Below are 25,487 nucleotides of genomic sequence, written 5' to 3'. Positions count from 1 at the left end.
AAGATCCGTTTGTTTTTCCCATTGTGAACACTATTGATGATTACTGACCAGCAGCATTTGTAAATAGTTGCACGTGGTGATGCACTTGACCAAGTATTTTGCATATACGCTCTGTAAGTGACTTTTACGTGCATCTGCGTAAAGGTTTCTAATTCAGTGGCCGGTATGTGTACAAGTGAGGAGGATTTGGACGAACGTTTTCTTTGAAGGTGAGCAGGGGCGCACCAAGGGTATTTGCTGCTCTTGTGCAAACTTTTATCGGCGGCCCCTTAAAAAAATAACTAAAGGAAATTGCATATAGCATTTACTACAATAAATAAAATAACAATTTATGCAAACCAAAAGTTACATGTCTTATTTATTAAAAACACAGAATACATAGTTTTGTATATTATTTTTAACATTTTTTCAAAAACAAACAAAAAGAGAACAAATATTATTTCTTAATATAAACAAAGATTAATTGCGCATGCCTTTATGTAAAATTTCCTTGACGTGATTTTTTTTATAGCAAATTCATTTATTATAACCTCCATATCTAAATTAGTAGCAATTTGATGTTCTATTCTAACAAGACTTAAATTGTTGAGTCTATCCTGTGTCATTGTACTGTGGAGATGACTTTTTATAATTTTCAGCTTTGAAAAGGATCTTTCGCCAGTTGCAACAGTCACAGGTATTGTTAAATAAATTCTTAGTGTTATTGACAAATTGGGGAAAACACTAAGAAGATCACATACTCAAGTACCGAATATATAATGAGTATATTGATATGAATATATATAAATACCGTATATATTCATATATTCATATATATATGAATATATTGAGTACTTGATATATATATATAAGAATATATACTCAAGTACCAAAAATGCGTTCTTATTCGGATTAAGATAGATTAAAATATTTTCTATTTCCTCGCATAAAACCAAGGAGTTTATATCAGAATCTTTACCATCTGTCAATTTTATCTCAAAATCTTTACAATATTTTAACTTTTCTTTTTTCTCCATTGGTTTTAATAAATAAATGTCATTTAAAAATTCAAAAACATCATTATGTTCTTTCAATAATGTAAATCTTTCATCAAGTTTTGAAATAGCTATATCAATTATTACTAAATAAAAATTGACTTTGAAATTTTGTTCTTGCGATTCAATAACTTCATCTTCACTTTCATACGAGAATAATCTTTTTGTTTTCCGAGGTCTGACTATTGGCATACAAGGAACAATTGGATCACAATCCACTGTATTTGCAATTTCGGTTACTTCCCCTAATGTATTTTTGAATGCCTCATCTGTTCTACAATCCTTTAAATAATTTTTTAGGTTTATCAACATTTTCATTATTGTAGACTGACGTCCGGTTTTTGCATCAAATTACTTATGACATTAATTTTCGATAAGATTTGGTGCCATATAACAAGAGAACATATGAATTTGAAAGATTTAATTATTAATAATAATGATTCAGCTTCGTTCCTTATGTCGCTATCTCTTGATTTATCTTGATTTAAAATGTATAAAGCATCGTATATTTTTTCTAAATTATACCTTCAAGTTTTTTACAGCGTCTATGCGGCTTGACCATCTCGTATCACAAACTTTTTTAACATTAAAACTTGGGCATTCCTCTTTTAAAATTTTCCGACGATAGGCTGATTTAGAAAAAAAAAAATATATATATATATTTCCTGAATTAATGAAAAAAATTTTGCTATTTTACGCGGAACACTTGCAGCATCATTTACAACTAGACTAAGCGTATGAGCGGCACATGGTACGTAAAACGCTCTCGGATTCATATCTAATATTCTCTTTTGGAGACCCTGATTTTTGCCCTTCATGTTTGCCCCGTTATCATATGCTTGAGCACGTAAATCGTAAAGATTTATATTTTCTGATTGCAAGAAATCTACAACAAAATTTGTTAAACCTTCGCCTGTTGAGTTAGTTAGTAATTGAATAAAATAGAAATCTCTGATTTCCATTTTCTTGTTGTTATTATGGAGGAAAACAAATCTTACAACAATACTTACCGTAATTGATTTTCGTGAGATGCGTCTGGAGTGATGTCTAAAATGATAGCGTAATATTTATTTAATTTTAGCATTTTAACAGTATTAGATTTTATTTTTTCTCCTATTATTGAAATTATTTCATTTTGCATTTTTTCGCCTAAATAATGTGGCATTTTGTTCTTATCGGTTTGTATTCGACTTATATGATCTGCTATTACATTATCGAATTTTGCTACAGTTTCTATTAATTTTAAAAAATTACCGTTGCTATCTTCAAAAAGTTTATTACTGTTACCTTTGAAAGCTAAATTTTGTCTTGCTAAAAATTGAACTGTATAAATAATCCTTTCTATTACTCATTTTCAACGATTTTTTTTTTCTAGTTTTATTAATTGCTCATTTATTTACCGCATCTATTGTATTATTATTTATAAATGACTTTTGTAAATCGATCCATGACTTATAACATTTGATATGTGCTTCAATTTTTTCATGGCGCTCTAATGTTCTCGATAAATGTTGCCAATCGCAATAACCAATTGCATCATTGAACGCATTCATTTTATCGTTAAAAAGTTTACAAGGAAAACAATATACTGAATTTTTGCATTTAGAATACAATAACCAATTTATGTGTATCTTTTCGTTATTACTTCATCGTTTATAGTAATAATCTGCTGAAAAAGATTTTTTTTCTTCATCTTTTGGAAAATCAATATCATATATTTGCTTTGGTCCAACATCTATTAGAATCATTTTGAGATTATCTGTTATTTTTAAAGGCCACTTTCCTGGATCATCAAAATCATGCTCAAGGATAGAATTCGTAAGAGAGTTTTCAGTTGTTATACTTGTATTGCACACGCTTTTGTCACCTGTTTCTTCCGGTGAACCGAGTGAGCTGTTGAGAGTTTCAGAAGTGAAAGATGAATTTTCTAAGCATAGTTTTTTTAGCAGCTATAGAATCTTCAGTTAAATGTATGGCAGAAGAAGAAGAATCTTCAAAATTTCCTCAAGCAACTGAATATTTGTCTGTACATGAAGATGTAGATGCAAAATAATTGAAAATAGGAGTCGTAAATTTTTTTTACATTTTCTTCTTTCTGTGCTCTTCGTTTTCTATATTCTGCTCCAGAAAATCTTTTTCTTCCGTCTGACATCTAAAAGTAAGGGTTATTAATATTATATTAGTCAAATTTTACGATATAGGATATACCAAGAAATGAATATTATTACCATTAATGATTATACTGCATTGTATAATCCAAATTAGATATTAGCTACGTAAAATAAATATTTGATATTTGCTTCTTGCCGCCCTATCAATGTTGCCACCCGGGTGCGGTGCATTGTTTGCACCCTCTGGTTGGCGCGGCCCTGAAGGTGAGTTCTTTGATCCTATACAAAAGTTAAAGTTTTCTTCATGGAACTCGGTGTCTTACCTATATGAAAGAAAGTAAGAGTATAGTTAAACATACACACATGTGCTTGTCTCATAGCGTTTGTTGTCTTAGTGTAATCATGAAGAATAGTTCATTCAAGATACAGCATATTGGATTGGACATGCTATACGCAGATATCGCCGGACAAGTCTCATGGTATGTACCTTTTTATGACAGTTTCGAACATTCTTTGAACCAATCCTAATCCTTTCCTGAAGAATAAAGTGTGCTTCTCGCCAAATAATGAGCAGCCATCGTGGGAAGTCTATCGTAAGCTCAAAATTAGGGTGTGTAAAAGTACTTGAGATCGGATATTATGTGCGTAATTTTATACATTCCAGATTGGCGCAGATCGAAGACAGGTGGGAAGGAAGAGAGGAGATCGACACTTTGCGAGTGTGAAGTGTGCGAAATTTTAAATTAACCATCAAGGGAATGTGCAGAACTAACTATGCACTTTAATTGCATATAATAAGAGTCCACAATAGAGACCGTCTCTAAAGTGTGGAGAGCAGGGAAACTAATGCTACTGAATTAAAAAGTATTCATGTTAGTCGCTGCAAACGTATTGGCAGTTTGTGTATCAGATGTGATGGTTAAGATGTTAGAAAGGTGTTTAAGTTAAGGGATATTACATCCCATATAGTTTCTTTTGGCTCTTCATTTATCTAATAATGTTAGAAAGGTGTTTAAAAATAGAATACCTTCTTATAAGAGATTTGGTTTTAAGATAATTACATTTTGTGATAGGATGAAAATCGCACTGGATGAATAGGAAAGATTTTCTTTTTTTTATTTTATGGAATTACACTAATTCATCCATCAGTTAGCGTAAATTGGGGGGGGGGGATTACAGTATAAGGTATATTAGAGGATAAAATAATCAAAGTTAATAAAAATCAATTGCTTAAATTTTTATTTAATTTCTAAACATTTGATTGAACTACTTTTTACAACAAAGTTAAGTAACGATGTTTGAATCGTGCTCGACGTTTTCATCTTCTCATGCAATTTGCTGGCAATCGCTTTATCAAGATTTCGGCGGACTTCGAAGCTTCGTTCCATATTAGGATCAACATCAAACAAAATTTCCTTAGCGTGTTCAATGTGATTGAAAACTAGTCCAAGTTCTTTTTTGCGTTCTCTTCTTGTTCGCACTCCTTATCTTCTTCATATGAATGCTGTTCTTCTAGTTGAAGGAGATCATTCTCGCTTAACTGTTCTGAATGGGAATCGAGCAAGTTTCTCACATCTCCATTATTCAGTTCATTAAATCCAAGTTCTTTTCCAATTATGCTGATTTCTTCAATTATGTTAGATTTTAGATTTTGCGCACGATAAACTAACATAGGCTTGAGTTTAAAGCCTCTGCACTGCCTCCTAATAAAAGCGTAAAAATAAAAATAAAAGACGACCTTTAGATACTTTGTATCCTGGTTGAGATGCTTCAGTTTTAAGTAGGACAATTTTTGTCCGCATACACTTCCAAAAGAGACGACCAATTTCGTGGACTTGAATATTTGCGGATCGTTATAATCACCCTCCTGGATTATGCTTTGCACTTTTTCAAGAAACTTGGCTGCAGAATATTTTTATCAGCACTAGTAAATTCTCCAGTTATTTTTACGTTATGCAGTCCAGTTCGATTTTTAAAACGGTCAAACGATTAATATAATTACGGCTATTATAGTCTGTATTATAGGAGTGTCCCTAATTTTAAAACATTGGCTAACATTACTCAAAAAAGGGGTGTGTGTATATATATATATATATATTTTTTTTTTTTTTTTTTTTTTAGGGCATGATGGGTGAGTATAGAAGGCAATTATGGCAGAATAAAAGAGGTGGAAAAACTTTTGTACATACCTTGTTTTTGGTTCTATGATGCCTTCCAATTCCAAGATTCTGCAGAAGGTTGTTTATAAACGAGGGGGAAGGAACATGGGGGTGTGTTTTGACGCGGGAAATAAGTTTGGAAACCCGGGTTACTATTAATAATATATATATAAATATATATATATATATTATTTTGTTTAAGGCCGCATTTTTGTGGGGGCGGAGAAACGAAGGTGAAGGGTATCTTTATGTGGAAACTGGGACAGGGGTTAACAGGGTGTAGACCGTTTCGGTCGTGTCTGACCGTCATCAGAACCTTGTCGGAATGAGTGTAGGTCAAACGATCCTAAACTCGCAGTAAAGCTTTCACATTCCTCTTGAAATTTGATCTCTTTAATGAGGTAAAAATATTGAGAGGTTTTGCCAGAATATTCCCTGTACTAAGAGGTATTCTTTTTTTGTTTATAATCCTCAATCAACAGTGATAGAAGACGCTCCATCTCGATCATTAAATGACTTCTATTTTGGGTGATCTGCATGCTTAAAGAAGCAGTAGCAACTTTTCCTTGTTCTTTGTATTCTTTGCTCTTATTTAATATAGTCCGAACTGTATCCCAGGTCTCGCACAATCATTGTATTACAAGCGCAACTTTCATGTCTCTTAATGACTTCCAGCTTTTCCACTCGCTGCAGATTGGCGACCAAAATTTTGCGTAACGTAAAATTTCGGATAACGTAAAAAAAACGCGTTAACTGATTAATCACTCACTTAAGGCGGGAAATAGTATCATTTCACTCAATCGTGCTAATCGATTATCGCGCATATCGAATTTGCGTTAAGCGAGGTCTTCCTGTACTCAGAAATGCGCTGGGTCTTGATGAGTACGGAGATGCATGATGATAATGCTTTCAGATAAGGCTAAAAATAAAGATAAGGATAATAATAATAATGCCATTATAAATGGCATTATTATTAATAACTCAATATTATACTATATTGAGTAGCAAAATTACCATTTTGGTACTCATTACTGTAATCGGATAACATCTTGTCACCTGAATATCTGAATAATAAGAAAATGTTTAAGAAAGCAGACCAAGAATGTCTCTGAATTGAGGATTGTTGAGTACGAGGCAGACTGGGTGATGTGCTCTGCAGGACATGGCTGACATGAGAAGAAGGAGGCAGATGAGTGGGCGCTGGTGAGAGGACTCTGTCAGACAGGTGGAGGTGATATGCGTAGGAAAATTATTTGCGAAAAAACGAGCGGGGCCGCTCCTGAAGAATGAATAAAGGTCACATGAGTACGAAAGTGAAAATGAGATCTTTTTCATGAAAAGTAGTGCATGAGTAGTATATTATAAGGGGGGGAAGAGAAGATGACGATGTTTTAGAATCATGCTGCTATATTGTGTAGGGATTTGTAGAGTTTTCCCTTGATAAGTCGTGATTTACATGGAGGCCTGGAAATAACTGTTGTTAAAATACTACCGCTGAATGGTGGCGCACACACAAGTACCTAATCTGCATGACAAAAACATGGGTAAATACGAGGTAGAACACACACTCTCTCTCTCTCTCTCTCTCTCTCTCTCTATATATATATATATATATATATATATTATATATATATATATATATATATATATATATATATATATATATATATATATATATATATATATATATATATATATTGTGTGTGTGTGTGATTTTATATATATATTGATCCATGTATAATAGCTACACGCAAGTAAATGCACGCAATTTTTATGTACTGTATTTGCAATCATTGACAGATAGCCAACATGTGTCCGAATAATGACATAGTTAGGTCTAAGATCTAACTATGCAATTATATGTAAAATAATTACCATATATGTGTATTACATATAGTCTACGTATTATAGAATAATACGTAGACTAAGATATATGGAACTGTCTTAAGTTTATTGGTTCATTTTGTTTTTATTGCTGGAGAGTCAGGGGAAGCGGTGTACGGGAGTTTTTTTTTTTTTTCTTGAAAATGAATGATTTCCACTTGTTTAATAGAATTTGGGTATGCGTTCGTCTTCTATAGCAAAATAATAGGTACATAAATCAGTTGTTTCTTTTGGAATTTTTGTGAAGGAGGGCATTCTAAAATTGGGGCGCCGTAGCAACTACGGCTATAAAGCTGGTATATTGTGGTGTGTGTGTGTGTGTGTGTGTGTATGTGTGTGTGTCGCAAGCTAGCGATGAGTTCATTTAGATTTTATGTAATTTATTAGTTTGAAATTCGAGAAGAAAATAATTTTAAAATCAGTTCTTTGAACGGCATTAAGAGTGTTATTGTAGAATTAATTAACGAACGGAAGGCAGTTTATTTTGCTGCTTTTATTCGTTTGGAAGCACCGATTTATCATATATATATATATATATATATATATATATGTGTGTGTGTGTGTGTGTGTGTGTGGAGCGTTTCACATTGCTACCGTCTCCTTCCACTTTAATATAGCAGGAATAACATTTTCCTCACCGCAAAAAAAAAAAAAAAACCCTCAAAAGAAACAGCCGGTCTAATCACCATATGAAAAACGTGTGGCCAAAATTAGAGCCAGTGTAGATCATATAATTTCAGAAGCCTGGGATCTATGGCTTCAGTGAGTCCTAGCAATAAACAAGAAATGAATCAAAAGTAAGGATTTTCCTTCCCCCATTTACCTCCCATACAGAACTCGTCCAGAGTATAATAGAAAGAATTATACCAGCCCTCTCTCTATATATATGTGTGTTTGTGTGTGTGTGTGTGTGTGTGACTCTTCTTTCCTTTCTCTTTCATTCCATCCAACTTTGAACAGCCTCCTCACTCTGTCTTTTTCAAAGACTACAACCTTCAGCTGTTCAAGAAGCAGGTCCGCAGATTCCTTCTTTATTCTTAACGTTTTGCCTAGAGACATCGGTAATGTGCAATCGTAAGTTTGTACAACTTTCGGTATGTGGGTTTGAGACTCGTTGATAATGTTTTAATCTTAATGCTAATGTTTTGCAAACTTTATAATATGCGGATTTTTTTATCACTTGAAAACATAACGTATCCAATAAAACGTATTGATAATTACATATCCCTACCTCCCCTCCACTTCTCAGGACTTCAAGGTTTTTATTATTATTATTCACCCTCGTTAAGATGGCTTGAAACATGCATGAAATGGATCGCGAGGCCCTGTGAAGATCGTCTAAGGCCCTGTGAAGATCGTCTAAGGCCCAGAAGCAGATAAAAAGGCTTACTCAGCGCTATTAGACAAACTTCACATGCTCTTTCATGCTTCAAGGCTGTTATTATACGAGTGATGTTATTACACGCTTAAATCGTATACTTGCAATGATCCAGTTTTTCTCTCACGATATCTCCATTTGAAGGAGGGAATTGCCCAAAATCGGTCATTTGTGTGGCTTCTAAGCGCACACGGCGCCACGAGAAATGCTAAACCGAAATAGCGAAAGATATTTTCTCCTAACTCTTCCAAGATACAATGACCCCTCAGTTTGCCTCACCGCTGGTGTAATTAGGTGCTCTTTTATACTTTCCCCCTCTCCTCCCCCCCTTCGTAAGCTTCCTACTAAGTCTTTTAGTGCAGACACTTAGGTAAATACTTGACGTCTATTGACAACGTTAACTTGCCGCACGAGCCTTCCGGACTGCCCGCTGTGTCGTATTCCCTCACTCTTGGAGCAACGCTATCAGCTCAAGTCAAACACTGGGATTATGGATTTAAGGGATTTGTTTTCAGTGAAGCATATTATCCCATTACGTCCATACCCGGTGAGCGGAACTCCCTCTGTAGTCGGCTCGTGTTTGTCTATCGGTAAAGAGCAGGTGTGTTAGACACTGGCAGCAGCTCACGTGCCATACGCGCGCGTTTTCTCTTCCCCCCTCTCTTTACCCCCCTCGCTTCAGTGATTAGCGCTGTTTATTTTGCTTTATTTTTCTCCTCCTTCTCTCGTCTGGAAATCGAAGCCGGCCTAGTGGGCTCGCGCTGATAAAGATGTAGTCAACGGCCAATACTGTCTATACGGTTACGTAACTACTATTCGTGCAGTTTTTTTACTAAAGGAGGAGGGAAAAAAACTCTCTCTCTCATCTCTGCACTCTTAGTTAGAGGCTATACTATTTTTGTATAAAAATTCAGTAGGAAAGATCAAAATCAGCAAATTAAATTTATAAAAAAAATGAAAAAAATGTGATGATCAAATGTGTGAAAAAGATTATTTGGATCATCACAATCTCTCGATTAATATTCCGCCAAAATAAAAAAAAAATCTATATGTTCATATTCTTATTCCCTTTGTTGATTTTCGTGAGCAAGTATGAACCTAGTCTTTATCTTCCAGACAACTTAAGTGCACGCAAGAATGACGTAAAATTTGCTCTTCTGTTGGGAAGATCTGGGTTCGAATCTTGTCAGGGACACGAGAACCCATTACAGGGATCTTCAAGATGATGATTGTTGGGCTTATGGGGCTGAGGTGGATTGTTTGTAATCACGTCAACAAATGCTATGATGCGTTATTAAGTTTGCTAATTGCGTGTCTTCTGATTATTATTTTTTTTTTCATTTTTTCAAGGATAAAAAATCCGATAGGGAGGTTTTCCCCTCCAAATAATCCGATGCTTCATCTTACCAAACAGACAAGCTGGCATAAGTGGCATAAAACAGTTTTAAAATATATAATTTGCATCAATCTTAGTTTCCCTAAATATTTCTATTCTTTTATGTCGTTAAAGGTTTCATCGTCTTTTAAGTTGTGTTCATAGTTATTACTAGATCATCCGAAAAGGACGGGCTCTCTCTCAACAAGAAAGCCTACCCGCCACACACACACACACACACGCACACACGAATGCCTCCGTAGCACACCTTGGAGCGATGATGACCTATGGGTGGAAAGACTTGGGTTTCATCCCCTATTGTAGAGATGGAGAGATAGGAATAACAGAAAGAACGCGATACGTGGAGAATTATTGTTCATATTAATTCCAATCCCGAATTTCATTTAATATTTGTATGTCGACGAAGTAGTGGTCGTATTAGATCGTCTAGTCACCGATAACAAGTCGCCACTCTACAGCTTTATACCATTTCGATTTTAAGGTTTAAGTTTCGCCCATCAGTGAGGTTGTCTTGCGGCCTAAGCCTCTTTAAATCTTAAATCCTGATGATTCGCATTATTATTGGGAAAAGTACAAGAAAGTCCGCACAATAGGTTGACAACTAAAGAAACACACAGAAGAAATCACCACAATAAAATAAATATAACAACCACACTTTAGAAACATTTGTGAACTGCTTGTTTGATAGATGCTGTAAATCATACAGTAGATGAATTTCATCGCCCAGTGAGAGACCGCCGCCCTGCTATTGGAGGTCTGAAGTGGCACAAAAAATTTTAATGTTTGGTCTCTAAAGTAGAGTGTACGTACAAGGTAAAAAATAAATAAAATATAAATAAATAATAAATAAAAATAAATTAATAACACTAGAAACAAAACCTTAGCCCACCCACGGCACTAATGTACACTAGGTTTACAACCTTTCACGGGTGGGAATCACATAAAAAAATCAGATCATTTAGTTGGTATTTCCAATGTAGTTAATTATTTTTATTATAGAATACTTAATAATATGAACGTATAACAAGATAATGATGTTATAATTAAGATAAAATTAATATAAATTATAAAATCATCTACCAATTCATTTAGTGAATATATTCAGTGTTATTATTTATTTATTTTTATTTTTTGGGAGATCGACTGAGTCCTTGACTGTTTATCCCTTCATCTGATTGAAGAAAATGTATGGATGGAGTGTTATTGAGCTCAAAGCTCTAGTCATGGCTGAGTAACGGCAACAGCCGTTACTCAGTTAAAACTTCATTGGCATTGCCATCCGTTACCCTGGATCTGCTCAACCATCTGTTATTAGTTATTCTAGAATAAGAATAATTAATAATTTTATTATATAAATAGTTTTTTACTGTAAGGTTGCAAATCTATATAGTACATAGTACTATGGGTGAGTTGATAGGCGAAAGATTTTTAAAATTTCTGTATTTTAATTTTTATCATTTTTTATATTTTTAATTTGGTCCAGAAACCCTGCTCTAGAGACAACATGGAACCTTTTTAAGACACATCAGACCTCCAATAAGCAGGGCGACGGTCTGGCAACACCGATGGAATTCATCTAATTAATTGCATATAATATGAATATATAATACTAATAATATTCATATATAATATAATTAATAACATCACAACAATTCTGCTGAGATAATTCACATATCTCATATCCATTTAATTTTTTTTTATTATCATTATTATTATTTATAAGTATGTTTACTGATTGCAAGACAGAAGTACATTTTACTGTTTTCAGGTATGTGATTTCAAAGAACTGTTACTGTTAACTTATTATTTTGGATCTACAAGAATTCGTGTTCTTGTCTATATATTTCTTGAAATTGATCGTAAAGATACTAAAATAAATAAATGCCTGAAATAAAATAAATAAATATTGATGTCTTGTAAAATGAAATAAGAATATTTCATTTATGAATTAATACTGACAAAGACCAGTCTTAATTCGTTTGATTAAAATATACACAGAGGCAAAAAAAAAAAAGAGAGGGAGAGAGAGAGAGAGAATTCTATACCAATACATTTCGCTATTATCATGGTTCGTTATATTTATTACAATTATGTCTTTTTTAAAAAAAATTATTTATGTAGATTTTCATGAATTACAGTTGTTATGAGGTTAATAGAGAGTTCAAAAATTTCGATCTTTGTTGAAAATTTCAGTATTTTTTGGTAAAGGATGCCTGTACTTATAAATACTAAAAATAACCCAACAAACAAACAAACAAATAAAAAAAAAAGCCATGATAAAAACAGTTTGCTATATTTACCACTAGAGGGCAGCAGAAGTTGGGGCGGAGTTCTACGGAGTTCTGTAGCTTTCGTTGGGCGCATATATTTACCTTTGTCCAATCCCTATTTTGTCATATTGAAGTACGTCCTGATTATAATAAATGGTATGCGATTCTACTATCTCAGTAATGTTTCAACAAAAAATAATACCAAAAAAAAACAGAAAGAAAGAAGGGATTGACTATAATGTTATTAGAAATACAAAGAAAGGTAAACAGACTTTGTTTCACAAATAATCATCATTTTATCGATATGCAGTGATCGAAAAAAAACTTTTAATGTTATATTTTATAGATTTAAAATAATAAGTATTTATTTGAACTCTAGAATGAATAGAAAGAGCTATTCTTGATGTTTTTGCAGCTCTTACGTGTTGAAAAATTGCCAAGCATTTTTTTTTTCTTGTTTCAGTATCGGTGAAGAGTTCAATAAAAAAAAAAAAAAAAAAAAAATTTAAATAATAATAATAATAATAATTTTAGATATCCTTGTAGCAAACATGAAAGTTATTATACGTCATATACATATTTTTTATTATACTTTTTTTTTTATCATTCTGATACGCTTATAATAAGAAATGCAGCTTGTTTAGAAAAATATACTGCAGGAAAAAAAGAATGGAAAATCAAACTGTTGAAGATTTGGACATAAGAATAGGATGAACAAATATAAAGAATAAAATAGAACGATCAGTCGAAAAACAAACATATTGTACTTGATTAATCGTGATAGAGTGTGGAGATAGGTCATAGGTCATTATTCCAGTTTATTAAGATTTATAAATAAATACTAAAAAAAATACAAAAAAGGATTATATTTGAAGAAAACTTATCAGCACCTAAAACAAATTGAAATAAAAACCGGATTAAATTTTCCATTTATATAGTTTTCGATGTCATTGTAGGCTAATGTGCATCGGATACTTTGATGAAATATATTCCTTTTTTTTTTTTTTTTTTTTTTTTTGTTTAGAGATCGACTTTTTTGGATTTCTGAATCAGTTCCTACAGAGAATCGTATACATCTTCTGTCCAAAAAGAAACCGAACTCTTGATAGAAAATAAAATAGGCCAATTATAATTATTCAAATCGTTTATTTCAATCAATATACTCTCCCTCAGCTGCGATACAGCGTTTGGCACGGTCAATTAATTCGTTAAATGAGTTTTTTTAAATCGGTTTTTGGGATACTGTTGAGGATTGTGGTTGCTGCCGCTTGAACGTTTTCAATTGTGTCGTATTATCGCTTTCCTTTCATCGGCAAATGAAGTCGGGGGAAGAGAAAGAAGTCACAGGGTGCTAAATCAGGTGAATACGGCGAGTGATCCAACACACAAACTTGGTTTTTTCTCAAAAACTGTCTCACAATGTTCGAAGGATGAGATGGTGCATTATCGTGCAAAAGTGACCAGCTGCCTGCACCACGATATTCATGCCGTACGCGACGAATTCTCGCTATCAATCGCTTCAAAACTTCGAGATAAAACTCACCATTTACCGTTTGGCCAGTCGGAACGAATTCTTTGTGGATTCCAATGCCCTTGGAATCGTAGAAACAAATCAGCATTTTCTTTACTTTTGACTTCTCCAAGCGACTTTTTTTTTTTTTTTCGGATGCCCCTCTTCTGCTGGTCTCCACTCTGGCACTTTGTTTCGGGCTCATACTCAAAACAACACGTTTCGTCACCAGTAAGGATCGTTTCAAGGAAGTTTGAGTCCTTACGAGGGGTTTTAATGATGTCCTTGCAGTGTTCAATTCGATACATTTTTTGGTCGTCGGTCAACTTGTGGGGAACAAATCGCGAATTCAATTTACGAAGGCTCAAACTTTCGGTTAGAAAATGTTCTGCACAGTTGATTTCAGAATCCCCAGTTCATCTTCAATCAATCCCACGGGCGATTTCGGGTTTTCTTTGATGAAATCACGCCTTTTTTGGATGTTAACTTCGCTCAGTCCAGTTTTTGGACGGCCCGGCTTTTCGTCTTCCTCAAGCGTCTCACGACCACTTTAAAATCGCTTATACCACTCGTAAACTTGAGTACGGGATAAGCATTCATCACCGTATGCTTTTTGAAGCATTTGATACGTTTCGGTAAAACTTTTACCAAGTTGAACACAAAAATCAATCGCAGCTCTCTGTTTGAAACTCATTTTCCGACCGTTCGTCTAAACACACTGTCCCTCTTGGCACTATAACTCGGCTTCTAATGAAACAAATGTCATAAACAGTTGACACAACAGTAATGAAGGTTGCCGCTTTCGACAACAAAAAGATACAACAGGTGGCGCCACTAGTTTCTTCTATTTTCGAAAAGTTCGGTTTCTTTTAGGACAGAGGGTGTATATTATCTTAAATAGATGAATAGATATAATTGCATATAATAAAGAATAGTATGTAGAAAAGAAAAAATTCATACGAAACACAACAATCGGAGTTTGGAAATGACCACATGATAATATGTTGCGGTGTCTGTTGGCGGTTATGTAACCTGGTAAGCATACTTCAACTCTTATTGAACCATGTAACGAATTTTATACTGCATTTTGAATATTGGTGAGTAATGAATATAGACTAATGAATACTCCATGATGAAAGCAACAATGAGAGTTGACGTTGAATGGCATCAAAATACAGCTGAAGCGATATTGCTCGAGGAATGTCTCAAATCCATTAGGATTAGCTGAGATCACTTCAGAATTGTATATCATCCTTGTGTGGAGGTAATTTAAAGAATTAGTTTTCAATTCTTGTTATTGAGCAACGTTTGCCAATTTCTATTTAGACATGACTGATATTTAGACAACGTTCAAGCAGCTGACCGATATTTCGATAAATATGGACAATTTTTTTTGCTTAAATACCGAGTTTCTTGTGTTAATTCTAACTTCTTTCTAAATCCATGTCCAGAGATTTGTCCAGGTGGGCAAGAAGAGAATGCTATTGACGGAATCTGGTTATTTATTTATTTTTATATTTTCAAATGCAGAAGATTGCTCAACATGGGGAGAAAGAATTAATGCCGTTCGCGATAATTTTTCGCAATTTGGAGCGAAGTGGTCCTATATTTCCTGAAACCAGTTTATGGAGCCCTTCATTTATCATTCAGTATTCGTTCCTGATAAGGCAATATTCTTATATTACCGCAGTTATTTTACCGAATCCATTTTGAAGAAATCACATGGTTCAATTACGTACAATTATTATTTGTATATTAAATTGAAAATCGTCAATTATTTCTTTCGACATACAAATCTACTTGCATGATTCACTTAGTAGAAGAAGCAAGCATACGGTTAGGTTAGGAGAGAGGGGGGGGGGTCAAACACAAATTTTTGAACAGACGCATGAAAGATGCGTTTAAGGCTTAGCGAGTAACCACAACAATACCAATAAAATAATCGTTTACTAAACTTTAAATCTTTTGTTACAGTAAAAGGAAATAAAATAATGGAGTATTATGGTTGCTAGAACACACGTCATTACAGATATAATGAAGTACTCTCGTATTTTTCTTTATTTTGACTTCATATAAACAAACAACTAACCAACCAATTAACCAGGGGGCTACAAGAATCCCACAACACTCCATTGTTTCTCTAGCGTGGATGTTGGCAGAAGAGGTGTCGTGTTTGGGATGCCTTAGCAGTCAGTGCAGTGTCGCTACCTGACCGGGAAAATGAAACTCACATTTAAGAATTCTTCTTGTTCATTTTTTCGAATTACCCTCGCATGAACATTATTATTGCCTAAATAGGTGAAGCGGTAATGATAAATGGTATCTGAAATAACTTCTCAAAGGGATTTCACACTTTTGACATCATCACCAACAAATGCAATGTTGGGCAATATATTTGTCGACGCATATCGTATTTACTCGAATATATCTCGCACCCCTGATTTTACTTTATAAAAAAAGAAATTAAAAAGTTTAAACTTTAAGAAATAGATAATGAATGTTGTTATGGCAGTTTCAGATATTTTGGAATTCGGTTTGAAAAGAATCAGCATTTCAACTCAACAATTGTTGGTTTGTCTTTGTCGTTGAGTCGCGCGATCTTTTGTTAATACCCCACCAGTCATATGCATAGAGATGGAAGCAACCAGTAGAGGAATGTGGGAGTGATGGCATGGATTTCTTCTCGATCTTGAATTGCATGGAGGCGGATTAAGATTAAGAGACCATCATTAATACTGTTATGCAACTGGATTTTACGAGCTTGGGATATGATTTCGCCAGAAATAATTCCCAAGAGTGTTTTTTTTTTTGTTTTGTTTTTGTTTTTTAAACCGGCATATCTAATCTGATCCCTGGATGGGAGCGAAGATGATGCTATTTGGGTACATGATTGTTTGTTTTAAATTAATCCGATCGTAAATAACGTTTATAATTAAATTTTATAACTAATGTGGGCAATTATAAATTATAAAAAATACTGAGAATTTAATTATAAATGGCGATTTAGTTTTTACTTGAAAAACTAGTTTCCGAAACTCTCCGCATATATCTCGCACCACGACTTTTTACCTTTAATTTTGGGGTAAAAAGTGCGAGTTATATTCGAGTAAATACGGTAAATAAGGATTTTGTGTGTTTTATTTTTATTTTCTCAAATTCCAGAGGAAGAAGCTACCCTCCCTCAGAACACCCATGTATGGAACTATGCTGAGGGGTGTTTATTCTGTCTGTTGTAGTCACCCACTTTACTCCTCATTCCCCATCAGTTTAAATAGAAAAGTCGTGCTGAGCGAACACTTCCAGGTCCTATGATATCATTGGTAGGATCAGAACCGGTGTCCGAGTAAGAATCTCAATGACACGTACTCGATGACATTTTCGCCATTGTACTGTGGAGAGACTGGAGCTGACAGATCATACTTGTCCAGCCCGGAACTCCCAGGAGTACCTTGTCTCTGCACGGGGTCATGGCTGTCACGACAGTTGACACTATCTACGCGACAGGCCTGGAAGTTCAGAATCGGACGTCTCCTTAGCCCACCCGGGAGTTGTCGCTCCTAGTTCTACCGGCGTCTAGATGATAAGAATTTGGCAACAAACAGCGTCTTAGCGGCTCCACGTGCCTTCAAAAAAAAAAAAAAGAAAAAAAAAAAGATAATTTTCGAAAATAGAGAAGCTGGTAACGATTTTAGTGAAGCAATGCCAGCAATCGAGGACCACGTGATCGCGCATGACTGTTTACTATACACCAAAATTTTCAAGTAGTTACGCATTTATCTTCGGGTATCATAAACAAGTTTAGGAAAACTAGATAAATATTGGTCAGTAAGCAAAAAAAAAAAAAAAATAGCCTCTGGAGAATGAGGGCGCTAAAACATCATCATATTCATTTTTTTTTTTTTTTTCGTTCGAAAATAGGCGAGCGCAGCTTATTCAGTTAATATACTAGAATGCTGAGTTAAACTTACTGTTGTTATGGAAACAGTACGTCACATTCGTCTGTTTAGTCAATCGAAACTTTATTATTATTATAGAGAGAGATATGGAAAAGCTTTTGATTTGTGAGAAGAAACTTGTCCCATTTTTTCTACTAAGGAGGCGGGGGATATTATGGGATTTTCATTTAATAAGATGAAATAATGTTGTCTTTTTTATTTATTTAAGAAATTTTCAGAATTAATATGCATATTGTCCTTCGGCTGTCATGATAAGCACAGAAATGCTAGTGCTGCTAACTGGTGTTAGAAATGTGCATTAATTTATATATTTTAGATGCTACTACATTTGGTGAACCTCTTTCACCTTATCAAATTGTACTTACTCTGATTATTAGTATTTCCATTTCTTATTTTATTGTTGCTTTTCTTATAAAGCAGTTCCCAAGCGGTCTTTTTCTTTTTTTTTTCTTCTTTTTTTGACAAGTGCTAGGTTAGGGAAATATTATACTATATCAATAATAACTAAAAATAAAAATAATATTAATGATAAAATCTCCCGTCGATTTTCATGGCATTTCTTTTCCTAAACATTTCATGAACCGTTCAAAGGCTATTTTTACACAATATGCTGCTGTGACAAATCCAATTTTAGTAAATTGTTTTTCAGAATTTTAAATTGGACAGTAATTTAATAAGCACTGTCAACCGTTTATTCCCTTGGGTCTTTATCGGAGTCCTACGTCAGCTAAAACGGTCTTTCCTCCTTCTTTCATCTTGCTTAATTATGTCAATCGTGATGGCAGCAGTTGACTTCATTTGTTTTTGCACGATCTTTAACTAAGTGTAGCTGTTGTATAAAGTCATTGGTAGGGTTATCGTATTTTTTTGAATATTTCCATCAGAATATTATGAAACAGGATAGATTCATGCTCCCTCTACCGTGTTTTTCCAATGAAAAAAAAATTATTAATATTATTATACAGGCACCTAAATGGAGTTCATGGACTCGTCCCAGAAGGTCCACTAAAAAAAAATAATAATAAAATAAAAAAAAATTAATCAACAATTATCAGTACCTGTACAATATCTGTCATATTCTGCTTTGAAATCATTCGCTGACAAAGCAGCCACACTGATTCTGGCAATCTATTCCACTCATTCACCACTCTCGAAGCGAAAAATTTACTCCTCACGCCCTTACTAACCACACTCTTACTCAATTTACATGGATGACCTCTAGTTTTCTTCACATGAATGTACTGAATATTTCGTCCATATCATTTCTATAAACCACACTAAACAACTTTCATGTCTCTATCGTAATCCCCCCCCCTTTATCCGCAGATCATCCGGATTCTTTAACCACAAATCTTCAATCTCTCCACATATGGAGCATCACATATATATACATTATTGCAATATATTATTATTATTATCATTATTATACAATATTGCAAAACATGATAAATGAATATATTATTATATATTCAGTAATATATTAATGAACATATAACAAAGATTATATAACAAGAATGAATGTATAATAATTTTATTATTATTATTTGACACCTCCAGGAAGTCCAAAGACTCATCGAGGGAGAACACCTAATCTACAACTCTCCGTCTCCACCAACCGCAACTACCTTCATCATCTATACCAACGCCATCTACCGCCGACCACCACTACTTTCACAGACAATCACAAACATTCATGCCCAAGGCGGGATTCGAACCCGCAGCCTTTTGGCTGGAGAGCGGATACGCTAACCACTCGGTCAACCAGGCCGACTTCAAAAACTCCTTCCCAGGGGAATCGAACCACGGTCTCCCGTGTGACAGGCGGGGATACTGACCACTTTACTACCGAGGAACTCTGTAGTATATTTCATATATTAATGAATTTTTACATAATTCGAAACTCTGGTCTAGCATAGAACTTTTTGTGGGGCGATGGTCTCATACTGGGTGATGAACTTCTCCTAATTAAAGACATTCGCAAACATTATGCATCGATGCCGAAAGTGGGATTCAAATCCGCAACCTGTTGGTTGGAGAGTAAATACGCTAGCCACTCAGCCAGCCATTCCAACAATAAAATAATAATACGAAACGATCTCCTCTAAATATTATTTTATTTATAAATGAAAAATATTTTTATAAATTTAAAAATATTAAAATATGATCCATTTATATTAATGTAAATACTGAGGAGCGATAAAATGTGCATATGATTAATTGCTTGCAACACTTTTGGTGACAAAACGTTGATTATAAGTTAAATGTGTATAGGAAGCATGCATCACTCTTTTAACCGTAACTTTCACTACTTCCTCCACCTCTCATCATCGCCGAGGTTGAATGCATCCTCAGGTCGTGCTACATAATGGGCGATGTTCCTAATCCTAATTAGTAATTATTCCTATAGTCGAGTTTGCTAAGTAGGGGTTTAAATCTACGTTTCTTCCGTGAGCAAAAACTATTGCCTGCGAAACTTGATTAACTCTGAAATCGACTGAAAAAATTCCCTTAATTTTGCTTACACATTTTTTGAATCATAGTAACATCAAGTTTCTTTCTAATATCTCCATTTTTAATATGATTTTGTCATTGGTGCATTCTGGTCAGGTCACGTTCCTAAATTCGTTCAGTACGCAGATCTGTAGTCTCCAGTATTCGATAAATTTGTTTATTCTATTATCTATTTTCATATTTTAATTTGCTATTTGCACTAAAAAGTATGCATAAATTGTTACTATATTTTGAGTTATGAAATAAGTTCGCCATTGTGACTCAAATTGATGTTTCTGTGTCGGTCCCTATTTTCATAGTTTTTATCTTTTATAGCCGAATTTTATTTCGAATATTTTAGACGCAATTATTCAGTTTACTCTTGCATAAAACTATAGTGGATTTATTTAGAAATCCTGCATCATCTTCAATAAAGTAAAGAGTTGAGTTTAATATCTCCAATTTTGATGTTTTAAAGCTACTTTCCTTCTTAATTTGATCCATATGTAATCAATAATAGTGACGATAGCATTGATTCTCACCTTTCATCTGATTTAAATCATCTTCCTTTAGGTATGGTTGTTCATACTTACATATTGTTCTGCATAATTTTCTATTTAATCACATAATTGTAGTTTTGAAGCTATTCGCTCACTTTATGATATGCCTTTTCATTCTAAGTCAGAAAAAAGATCTTAAAGAACTTGATCTTTTTCTTAAAGTAAAAATTCCTGTTCTTCTCCTAGTTTCTCTTCAATAAATTATCTTAGCCTGTTCTCAAGTATACGTCCATAAATCTTACCTGAACTTCACACACAACTCTGTAATTTTCACATATATATTTTTTTTTAATTGAATTTTGCTCATATCATTGCCAAGACCCCTCCCTCATTTTTGAATCATATGTCCCAATATGACTGGAGAAGGGTTTTTTTTCAATGAAAAGAAAATCTGTTGAGTTTCATTTGCAGCTACTCACCAATTACAATATCTACACTTGTTGATGGTCGTGGTTATTACTGTCGCTTGAACGTTTTCAATGGTGTCGTATCGCTTTCCTTTCATCGGCAAATGAAGTCGGGGGAAGAGAAAGAAGTCACAGGGTGCTAAATCAGGTGAATACGGCGAGTGATCCAACACAAAAATTTGTTTGTGCTCAAAACTGTCTCACAATGTTTGAACGATGAGATGGTACATCATCGTGCAAAAGTGACCAGCTGCCTGTATCACGATATTCATGCCGTACGCGACGGATTTTCGCATCAATCGCTTCAAAACGTCGAGATAAAACTCACCATTGACCGTTTGGCCAGATGGAACGAATTCTTTGTGGATAATGCCCTTGGAATCGTAGAAACAAATCAGCATTTTCTTTACTTTTGACTTCTCCAAGCGACTTTTTTATTCGGATGCCCTCTTCTGGTTGTCTCCACTCAGCACTCTGGCACTTTGTTTCGGGCTCACTCAAAACATCACGTTTCGTCACCAGTAACGATCCTTTCAAGGAAGTTTGAGTCCTTAAGAGAGGTTTTAATGAGATCCTTGCAGTGTTCAATTCGATACATTTTGGTCGTCGGTCAACTTGTGGGGAACAAATCGCGAATTCAATTTACGAAGGCCCAAACTCTCGGTCAAAATGTTGTGCTCAGCTGATTTTTGAATCCTCAATTCTCTTCAATCAATTTCACTGACGATTTCGGGTTTTCTTTGATGAAATCACACACTTTTTGGATGTTAACTTCGCTCAGTCCAGTTTTTGGACGGCCCAGGTTTTCGTCGTCCTTAAGCGTCTCACGACCACTTCGAAATCGCTTAAACCACTCGTGAACTTGAGTACGAGATAAACATTCATCACCTTATGCTTTTTGAAGCATTTGATGCGTTTCGATAAAATAAAACTTTTTCCAAGTTTTACCGAAACGCATTCTTCGAACATAAAAAAAATATTTTCTACATTTAATATTTTAAAAGGTGTATTTGCATATATATTATTTTCTTGCAAATACATCATAACAAAGGATATATCTCAACTACATATTTTTTATTTTTGTATAGCTCTGTTTTTATAAATAAATCTTTCAAAAGAATTAATATGAACTTTCCATAATTTCCACTAACTACAAACTCTCCTGCAGTTATGTATATGTTTATGCATACGTATTGGACAGTGTTTAAATGCCTCGAGATATAAATCGAAAGATCCGGTAACATGAAACAAAACTGAACAAACAAGAATAATAATAATAAAAAAAAAAGGACTTTCATTCGGAAGGTTCTATTTATTACCCATATTTAAATATTTATACGTAGTTTATTCATTAATTGATTAGAATGATTCATCATCGTATAGTTTACGATGATAAAAATCACGATAACAATTATGTTCAAATATAACAATTAATTATTCTAATGGTGATATTATAATTCTTATATCATTATGTTTGCATAAACCGGTTCCGAGAGTTATTTTCAAAGATTCTCCTGGAATGAACAGACTTGTTATTTCTTATCGATAATTATAAGTGTTGCAGGGGACTTTGTGTGTGTGTGTGTGTGTGTGTGTGTGTGTGTGTGTGTGTGTGTGTGTGTGTGTGTGTGTGTGTGTGTGTGTGTGTGTGTGTGTGTGTGTGTGTGTGTGTGTGTGTGTGTGTAAAGAAACAAAAAAAACCTAATTCTTTGTTATTAAGCAGTAGCCAGCATATTTAGATATTCTGTAATTAGGAGAATTAATTTCGCGATTACTTCAGAGTGGGATGTATATTATGCACTTGTATTACCCTAATGTACTTTTAATGTAAACAATGTCTGCTATCGTTGATTTTGATCAATCCCCATCTTTTATATCATTCATTACACTCTCCATAATTTATATTGTAGATCAATAATTAAGATTTGCGCGGGCACACTTGTCTAAAATCATTAATTGCTTGCTGACTCTCATTTTCGAGACAGTTGATCTTAGCAATTCAGGAAAATTTCATTCAGTTATTCTCTGTCTTTAATAGCACGAAGATCCTTTTTACCTCCTCACAAGTCTGCGAATCCTATCCTATCAGTGGTCCTAACGGGCACTTAAGCGGCCACGACCTTTCCAAGCATTCTTGCAACCGCAATTCGAGGATAAGGTGGTTAGCCCTATGCCTCCCTGTGTGTTCTGTGTTCACGGGGCCAGTTTGCCTATTCTGGGGGTCGAGAAACCCGAGTTTCCGGATGAAAGAACTCCCTACCTCCGTATGAGACCAACTAACTCACCTCTAATCGAAAGAGACCAGATGTAGGTTCTTCACGTCACTGACGGAAATCGAACCCAGGTCTTTCCGACCAAAGGGCTTCGTCTATACCGACTGAACTACGGAGGCTATTACCAAGTCTGCGAATAAAATATAAAATTTTATGAGTTTTGTATTATAATTCAGGCTCGTTAATATTACACGATATCCTTGATGCTAAAAGTGCTAACTGTAATATCCACTGATATTATCAGCGTATAAAGAAGCATACAACGCGAAAACTATCAATCTGACAAAATCAGGACTACTTAGAACACACATCCCCGTTATAAGCATAAGGATATATATCCCTCAGCAATGAAATTTATTAGAAGGTGATGCATTGATTTCTTTTGGTCTTCCATTCTTGGGAAATTCAATAGAGTGCAAGGCGGCCCTCGCAACGCCTTATATATGCTCATGAACTCTCTCTTGGGCTCTTTGATTTGACCTACTAAGTCGTCGAGTGTTGGAATTAGCTTCGTGGGGTCGAATTTCGATTTTAAGACCTGTCGGTTATTAAACCCATGATACAACATTTTGTGAGTATAATGATTCAAAGCTCACGAACCAACTTTTCTCTCCATCTAGACATGTTTCTGCTAACTCAAACAAGAGTCAATCTTCCCCCTCCCCATTCTCTCAACCTCTTCGCAGGCGACACATCTGCGCTCGAAGCCTCTCTGTCTTCTGTGTCGTCAATAAGAACGCCCAATAGGGTCTTTGGTTTTAGCGGGTGCACACGAGTACGGCAAAGCAGCGTCTTTAACATGATGCATAAAGTCAAACAAAGACGACAGGGATTTTGTGAACTTGTGGACAAGAGGCAGTGACCAAACAAGGCTCATTATACACTTTGTACCTTCTACTTTGTAGCCCAGATTCTCCTTCGGTTCGTCATTAGCATAATTAGCAGCTAACCGCAGCCAAGTAGCTGGAAGGGCTTAGCCATATAAAAGTTACACAATTGAGTAATTACCCTTTTCTGTTAGCCGAAACAGCCTCGCTGTGACAGTGATAAATGTCTTGTTAAGGTGTAAAAGAAGTGTTCGTGCCGTTCGTGCTGGCCACATCATGAAGATAGAAGCGATATTGTCTTGTACGAAAGCGGCAGGAGGTCAATTTGACCCCACAGTTTCTTAGACCTTCATTCCCACTTGCAGTATAAGGGAAAGAGAGGCAACGATGCACAAAGAGAGAGAGAGAGAGAGGGATGGAGGAGGGGGGGATAACGAATGAATTTGCTGTCGTCGAGGATAAAGACTAAGCGATGCCATCTTTAAAAGGTAAATTACAGCATTTAAATTTACTATTAACTGCTTACAACTGAACTAGTCATTTTTTTCTGTCCCTTCGGTATTGTTTATAGATGTAGACGCTACTGTAGACACCGACTGCTACCTGCTGGTACGGGGGGGGGGAAGGAAAGGGATGTGTTGACTTAATCTCATACACGACACTATAACAAGCTTAATAAATGACTGGCTGTAGGCTACTGATGTCAAGAAAGTTTAGCCAATCTGATAAATACGAGATTACACGAAGAGGCAAATATGCTGTGGCGAATATTTAGAAACTCCTGGGAAAGTGATTAAATACATTGAATCATGCTTTTACTGATAATTACGTGTAGCTGATTAAGGCGTAATTTAATTATGTCGGGAAAAAATTGATGTAAAAAATCATGGTTGCTAATTCATTCTGGCAGACACTTTGGCCTTTTTTACTTTCATCTTTTTTTTTTTTTAAAAATAATTAATGAATCATTAAAAAAACGTTTCATCTTTTCTGAAATAAGTCTTGAAGGGACCCCTTAAAAAGGATATTCAAAATTAAAAGATAAAAGGTTCAATTTTCTTTTGAATTATTAGCAGGATATGTTTTCAGGAAAGTGTAGGTATTTCATTAGCCTAAAGTGAACTTGAATTCCTCTCCACAGGGCGAGGGAAAAAAAAAAGAAAGAAACTGCCGAAAAGCAGTTTTATGGATCATATAATCCATAAAATCAACCTTACTGAACTAAACCTTCC

At 34.7% G+C, this 25,487-nt stretch overlaps 1 long non-coding RNA gene across 3 annotated transcripts in view; it reads left to right on the top strand.

The window, feature by feature from the left end:
• The window catches only part of LOC150099016 (uncharacterized), a 255,067-nt gene that overhangs the window by 47,348 nt on the left and 182,232 nt on the right, over nucleotides 1–25,487 (top strand). The gene's annotated exons all lie outside the window — the stretch shown is intronic.

The sequence above is a fragment of the Typopeltis vanoorti genome, chromosome 15 (assembly GCF_054136105.1).
Source record: "Typopeltis vanoorti isolate ZY-2024b chromosome 15, IOZ_Tvanoo_1.0, whole genome shotgun sequence".
Lineage (NCBI taxonomy): Eukaryota > Metazoa > Arthropoda > Arachnida > Uropygi > Thelyphonidae > Typopeltis > Typopeltis vanoorti.
Note: the sequence above shows the minus strand (reverse complement) of the source record. Positions and strands in the feature narration are given on the sequence as shown.